Source organism: Triticum aestivum, chromosome 3A (assembly GCF_018294505.1).
Source record: "Triticum aestivum cultivar Chinese Spring chromosome 3A, IWGSC CS RefSeq v2.1, whole genome shotgun sequence".
Taxonomy (NCBI): Eukaryota; Viridiplantae; Streptophyta; class Magnoliopsida; order Poales; family Poaceae; genus Triticum; species Triticum aestivum.
The window spans coordinates 725291474-725297473 of record NC_057800.1 but is presented as its reverse complement, the minus strand read 5'-3'; the positions used below and the strand labels follow the sequence as shown (position 1 = coordinate 725297473).

General features: G+C 50.9%; 1 non-coding gene and 1 pseudogene across 1 annotated transcript; one reads left to right on the top strand and one right to left on the bottom strand.

Moving 5' to 3' along the window:
- Positions 1-2916, bottom strand: LOC123059472 (uncharacterized; annotated as a pseudogene).
- Positions 2917-5526: 2610 nt separating this feature from the next.
- On the top strand, positions 5527-5610 carry LOC123063904 (small nucleolar RNA Z102/R77). Its single transcript, XR_006430603.1, has one exon. It is a non-coding gene; the product is annotated as a small nucleolar RNA Z102/R77 (small nucleolar RNA).
- The last annotated feature ends 390 nt before the right edge of the window (positions 5611-6000 follow it).

Sequence of the window (6000 nt, the reverse complement as noted above, 5' to 3'; positions counted from 1 at the left end):
ACCAACAATAATACTCTCCCCGTCTCAAAGTGTCACTGATTTGGTACAATTTTATACTAACTTTACAGTACTAATTTATTTCGGGACGAAGAGAGTACATGTTATCCACCAACCAAAGGTGCATCCTTTGTTTCACAGAAGGAGAACTCCCATGTGTTTATGTTAAATGTTGGAGACCATTTCATATCCACCCGATCTCCTCCTCTGCGAAGGAAGCGATGCGGTGCCTCCGAGCCGTTGCTGCAAGAAGAAGAACAAGGCCAGCAGCACTGCCCCACACGGTATAACCGCGTCCCACCCGACGCCGAAGAGGTCGCCACGGTACAGGTGAGAGGAGTGCATGCTCGGCTTGTAGATATGGGCTCTGACCACATCGTACACATGAGGCGCCACACGGACCATGGTGCCCCCTATGTAGAACCACGGCGAGATCGCCCCAACTCTGGATGTTCCTAAGGACGCGTTCAGGACGACCTGCGGGAGGAGGAAGCCATCCAGTATCAGCCCCGCGTACGACACAAGGTCCTCCCAGATCGTCGCTAGCCCTTCACCCATGCTGATCATTGACGGGTCGCCGCTCATGGCACCGGCGTTGATCCCGTGGATTATGGCGGCGAAGGCTCCTCCGAGCGCGTACAATGGCAGGCATGTCCACAGCACGGTCCTCTCGGACACGTTGGATGTGCGGCGGCTTGACCACGCCAGCTGAAGAAGGCGCAGCTGCAGCACGAAGGCGATCAGCGTAGGCGCCGTCATCATGACCTCGTTCATCTCTAGCCTCCGGGTCGTGGAGTCGTAGAAGTCATAGTACTGGCTCCTCCTGCTTGCAAACAGGGCCTCGGAGTTGAGCGCGAGAGGGGCGAGATACCCCATGGTGACCACGGCGAGCATGGTGATCGATGTCGCCGCAGCCGCCTCCGGGTTCCTCTTTGTGTGGAGGATCTGCAGGATGGTGAAGACGCACGACAGCGTGGTGGAGGCCAGCAGCAGGACGCTCTCCATGTCCATCCTCGATACGGCCTCAAACACTTGCGAGGAGTACATCCCATAGGAGGTGAAGTCGACCTTCTCGAAGAAGAGGCGGTCGGTCTTGCGTCTTGGAATCGAGGGAGGCGAACTGCACCGTTACCAGTGTCTGGCAGTCCGTGGAGCCGTTGTGCTCCTTGCAGCCGACCATGCAGAGGATGCCCCTGTTGGGATCATAAACACCTTCTGCTGAGATCTTTCTCTTCTCATAGCCAACTGAGTAGTTGAACATATTGGTAGGGCGCACCCAGTTATCAGGTGGGGCAGTGTAGCGTATGGTGTAGCTGACATTCAGCAGAACCGGCTCTTTGTCTTCCACGGCCACCACCGTGTGCTCGAAGAAGGCGTCATCGGCGGCCAGCCTCTCGCCGGCGAGCATCGCCGAGCCGATTGTGACAGGGTCCGTGTGTCCGCTCCCGATGTCCGGCCCGTAGAAACCGAATTCAAAGTCACGGTGAGTAGTGTTAAAATCCGGGAACAAGTGCGAACCCGGGGTGATCTTCTTCTCCTTGCTCATCTTGAGGTAATGCTTCATGGCCTCGTCGAGCACCGTGTCGTTGTAGCTGTACTTCACGTCGGAGAGGTTGGTGGAGCTTCTTTGGTCGTCGATGCTCGACGCTGTTATCACGCCGTGGATCAGTCCAGAGCCGGCGTCGGTCGAGTTCCAGAGCATCCCGGACACGATGCTCCGCTCCCGCATCGTCCATACGGCAGGGAACCAGAAGCTCATCCCGATCCCGCATCCGTGCTCTTGCACCGCCGGAGCAGACGACGGCACCGGCAGCGGAACCCGGCACGCCGTGAGGCAGAGCATGCGCCGATCCGAGTCCCAGTACCCGTCGGCCACGACGGCCTCCTCGCGTACCAAGAAGCGTCGTCGGCGGCGGTAGTGCCGGCGCCTCTCGGACGACCCGGTGTCGTTGGAGAGCACAGCATATGCGCGGACGTGCACGGCCGCGCCGTCCGCGGTACAGTGCATCTGGTTCACGCGCATCCGGGGAAGCGGAGCGCCGCCGTGCTCTAGTCCGTACGAGGCCATGAGCTGTTGTTTCAGGTAGCCGCACAGGGAGTTGTGGCCACCGAGCGCCCGGAGCGACTCCCTGTCCGGGTGCTTGGGTGGGCTGGGGCTGCAGGCCGCGCGCTCGGAGCCGTACCTGTAGTCGTCGCCCTCGGCGGAAAGTCCCAAGGCCGGAGCCGCCCTCCAGACTGCCGGTCACGAATGGATCGGCGAGGGTGGGAGGACTGGGGACGCGGAGGCGGAGGGCGACGTCGGGATAGTGCTTGAGGGAGCCGTCCTCTCCGCGCTCGGTGCCCGTCCCGACCATGCAGAGCTGCAGCGAGGCGGAGGAGTAGTGGCCGTCGAGGACGAAGGAGACGGGCGCAGGGAAGCTGTAATTGTCGCGGCGTCCACCGGGGCTGCGGAGACCGGTGAGGGTGAAGGTGGCGGTAAGGTGGAGGAGAGCCGGGTCTTGGGTGCGGGAGATGCCGTGTGGGAAAAAGGCGAAGGAGCGGTCATTGTAGGGACCATCATCTTGAGGGGAAAACAGGCCGGCAGCGCCACCAGAAAACTGGCCGGCGGAGATCTGGAAGGAGCGGGTCAGTGAAAGGGCGTCGTCGGCGTCGGTGCGGCGGTCGTGGGCGGGCGGCAGGGATGGGCAGGCGGTGGAGTAAGAGGAAGCGGTGACGGCGGCCGAGAGGGTGGCGGTGGACGCAAGGAGAAGGAAGCACAAGCAGAGGTGGCACGTGTGCATGCTGGGATTCCTCTTCCTCCCTGGTGCCGGCGCCATTCTTGGTCGGTTGGTTGAGCTTGTTAGCCCGGCCATGGCCATGTCCATGTGTTGGTGCTTACATACCCGAGGGAGTACTAGACTAGTAGTAGAAAACTGCAGGGCTGCGATGTGGATTGTGGAATGGCCGACTTATTTGTTGGCAACTTGCATGTATCGAAGAAAAGTTGGGAGGAAATATAGAAGAAAAAATGTGCCTAGTGGAAGTTGAGAGGAAATATCGAAGAAAAAATGTGTCTACTGGTGAGAGGCATAATGGCCGATGGGTCCACACACTTATCTTGTCCTGGTTTTTCAAAGTAAACGTTTTCGTTTTCATTCAAGTTAATTGTTCGCAAAAAAGAAAGATTGTCCTAGGTGAAACTTAAATTAAGGCTGACCAAGTCTCTATGCAGAAACATATCAAATTCTCTACTGTAGATAATTGTGGATTTTTTGTTCTTGAATTCAGAAAATGTTTGCATATTCGAAATATGTTTGCTAATTTGAAAAAAAAAGTCCATCAAATTGAAAAACTGTTCACGGATGTAAATATTGATCACCAATTTGAAAATTTGTTTATGGATTTGAAAAATGTTCACGAATTTAAAAATATTCATGAATTTTAAAAATCATCACGAATTTTAAAAATGTTTACAGAATTTAAATAAGAAAAAAATAATAAAGGGATACAAATTAAAAGGAAAGTAAATAGAAAATAAAAAACCAGAAAAGCCAAAGAAGAATGGGAAAAAACCTTCCCAAAAGCGGAAGGAAGGTTCTTGTAGCTTACATAAACCGCAATTTGAGCTAACATTATCGCCAATGAGCCGGTCCAGGAAACAACGTAATGTTAGTGAGCAATTTTTTGTTGTCGAGAATTCGCCCTCTCTAGCCACTTTATTCAGTAATAGGTAGTTCATATCCGATTGAACAGGAACAATCAGATGAAAGTACTAGGACCTTGAACAACAGCCTCTCTTGCCGCAGCATGAGCAGCTGCATTAGCGCACCTCCTAGGGGCTTGTTCGGTAATCACCCGCTCCCAGAATCTGTGGAGCGGAGAAACCACAACTCCTTCGATTTGTACAGCAGCTCCACCAACTCCGCTTCTGGAGTTGTGGAGCGGAGGGATACCGAACAGGGCGCTAGTGAACTCAAACTTGAACCCCTGAAATGTCCGATTGAACAGGAACAATCACATGAAAGTACTAGGGCCTTGAACAACAGCCTCTCTTGCCGCAGCATGAGCAACTGCATTAGTGCACCTCCTAGGGGCCTGTTCGGTAATCACCCGCTCCCAGAATCTGTGGAGCGGAGAAACCACAACTCCTTCGATTTGTACAACAGCTCCACCAACTCCGCTCCTGGAGTTGTGGAGCGGAGGGATACCGAACAGGGAGCTAGTGAACTCAAACTTGAACCCCTGAAATGTCCGATTGAACAGGAACAATCACATGAAAGTACTAGGACCTTGAACAACAGCCTCTCTTGCCGCAGCATGAGCAGCTGCATTAGCGCACCTCCTAGTGAACTCAAACTTGAACCCCTGAAATGTCGACAGAAGAGTCTCTGAAAATTTGGTATCCTACATTTACTAGGTCAAGCCAAGCCAAGGCCCAACCAAGCCCACAAAGCTGACTAAGTCATAACCGAGGCTTCAGGCAAAAGAAGCCAGGCATGTCCGACATCTGCCTAAGAACCGCCCAGATTTAAGTAAAAAAACTGGCAAAACTTGTGAAATCTCACAATCCATCCATCCCTTGGTCAGATTTTGTACGGTAACGCACCAGAAGAAAAAAAAACATACTACAAACATGCCCAGTACCACTATGAGATGCATACAAGATTTGATCTGATCATTATCGACTCAAAAGCGAAACGAAAGGAGAGTCGGTGGAGATCGTTGATGCAGATCCCCACATCTGAGATTTTAGAACCTATCATCCGCGAGGATGTTCTACGTCAGACAACCCTTCAGGAGGCCCTCGGACATTTCCTCGGAGACGGCTTCAGGGAAAGCAACTAGTTAACGAGCGCTCCTTCGGGAGCCTCGCAACGATCAGCACCACTTGGCGCTCTCAACTATTTGCCACGTGTCGCGCTCCCAACGATTTTGTTTTTTTATATTTTTTCGCACGCGTTTTCGGCCTTTTAAATGATTTCTTAGACGTTTTTTCCACCGGTCTTCCTTAGCTTTTCCATCAAAAAAAATCAAGAAAAAAATTTTTGCGCAAAAAACGCTTTCTCTTTTTTTCGCGAGAGTCCCGGTCGCGCCTCTCGGAAATGAAAAAAAAGCGTTTTCTGTTTTTTTTTCTTTTCGCGAGAGTCACAGTTTTACTTTCGCGAGTGGCATAGTTGTGCTTTAACGAAAGTCACAACCATGCCTCTCGAAAAAAATATATTTTCTATTTCTTTTTCTTTCGCGAGAGTCACGGTTTTCCTTTCGTGAGAGTCATGGCCATGCCTCCTCGGAAACGAAAAAAAAACGTGTTTTCTCTTCTTCTTTTTTCATCCGCGAGAGTCATGGTTTTGCTTCCGCGAGAGGCACAGTTGTGATTTCGTGAGAGGCACGGGCGTGCGTCTTTCGGAAAGGGAAAAAACCCATGCTCCTGGTTCGGTCTTTTCGTCCGGTTTTTTTTCGTGAAAAAAAAAAAGATTCGTCAAAACCTATCAACATGAGATCTAGTTTTGAAGATATTGACACGAAGAATCCAACGGTGAAAGCGATTCGAGATGAGACGATGAATGATTAATTTTCCAATTGGTTTGATTGGTCAACATGATGGCCTAATTACTGAACCGAATCTGATCATCCTTTATGGTTTGATATTAAAAAGAAATGAAATTGTTTTAAGCTTTCGCAGTTTCAAAGATATGGTGGAGTCCTTTGTTCCAGAATGGTACCAAAAATTATTTTAGTGCAGTTGAAAAATAAACAAACAAATTATCGTCCTCTAATCAGTTTAGGGGTCGGCTAAGTGCAGCCTAGAGGAGGATAACTGAATTTATCCTCCCTTACGATTAGATACAGGATCGGTTAGAGTTTTGCTAACGTGGGGACTTTTGATTGAGCAACAGGTTTATAAAGAGAATCAGGAGTAAAACGGGAAGAAGAATCTACAAGTAATCTTTCTAACTAGCAAGGTCGGAACATGGGCATATTGTTGATCTCAACGCAGAAACAAAGAACGTAAAACAAATCTGG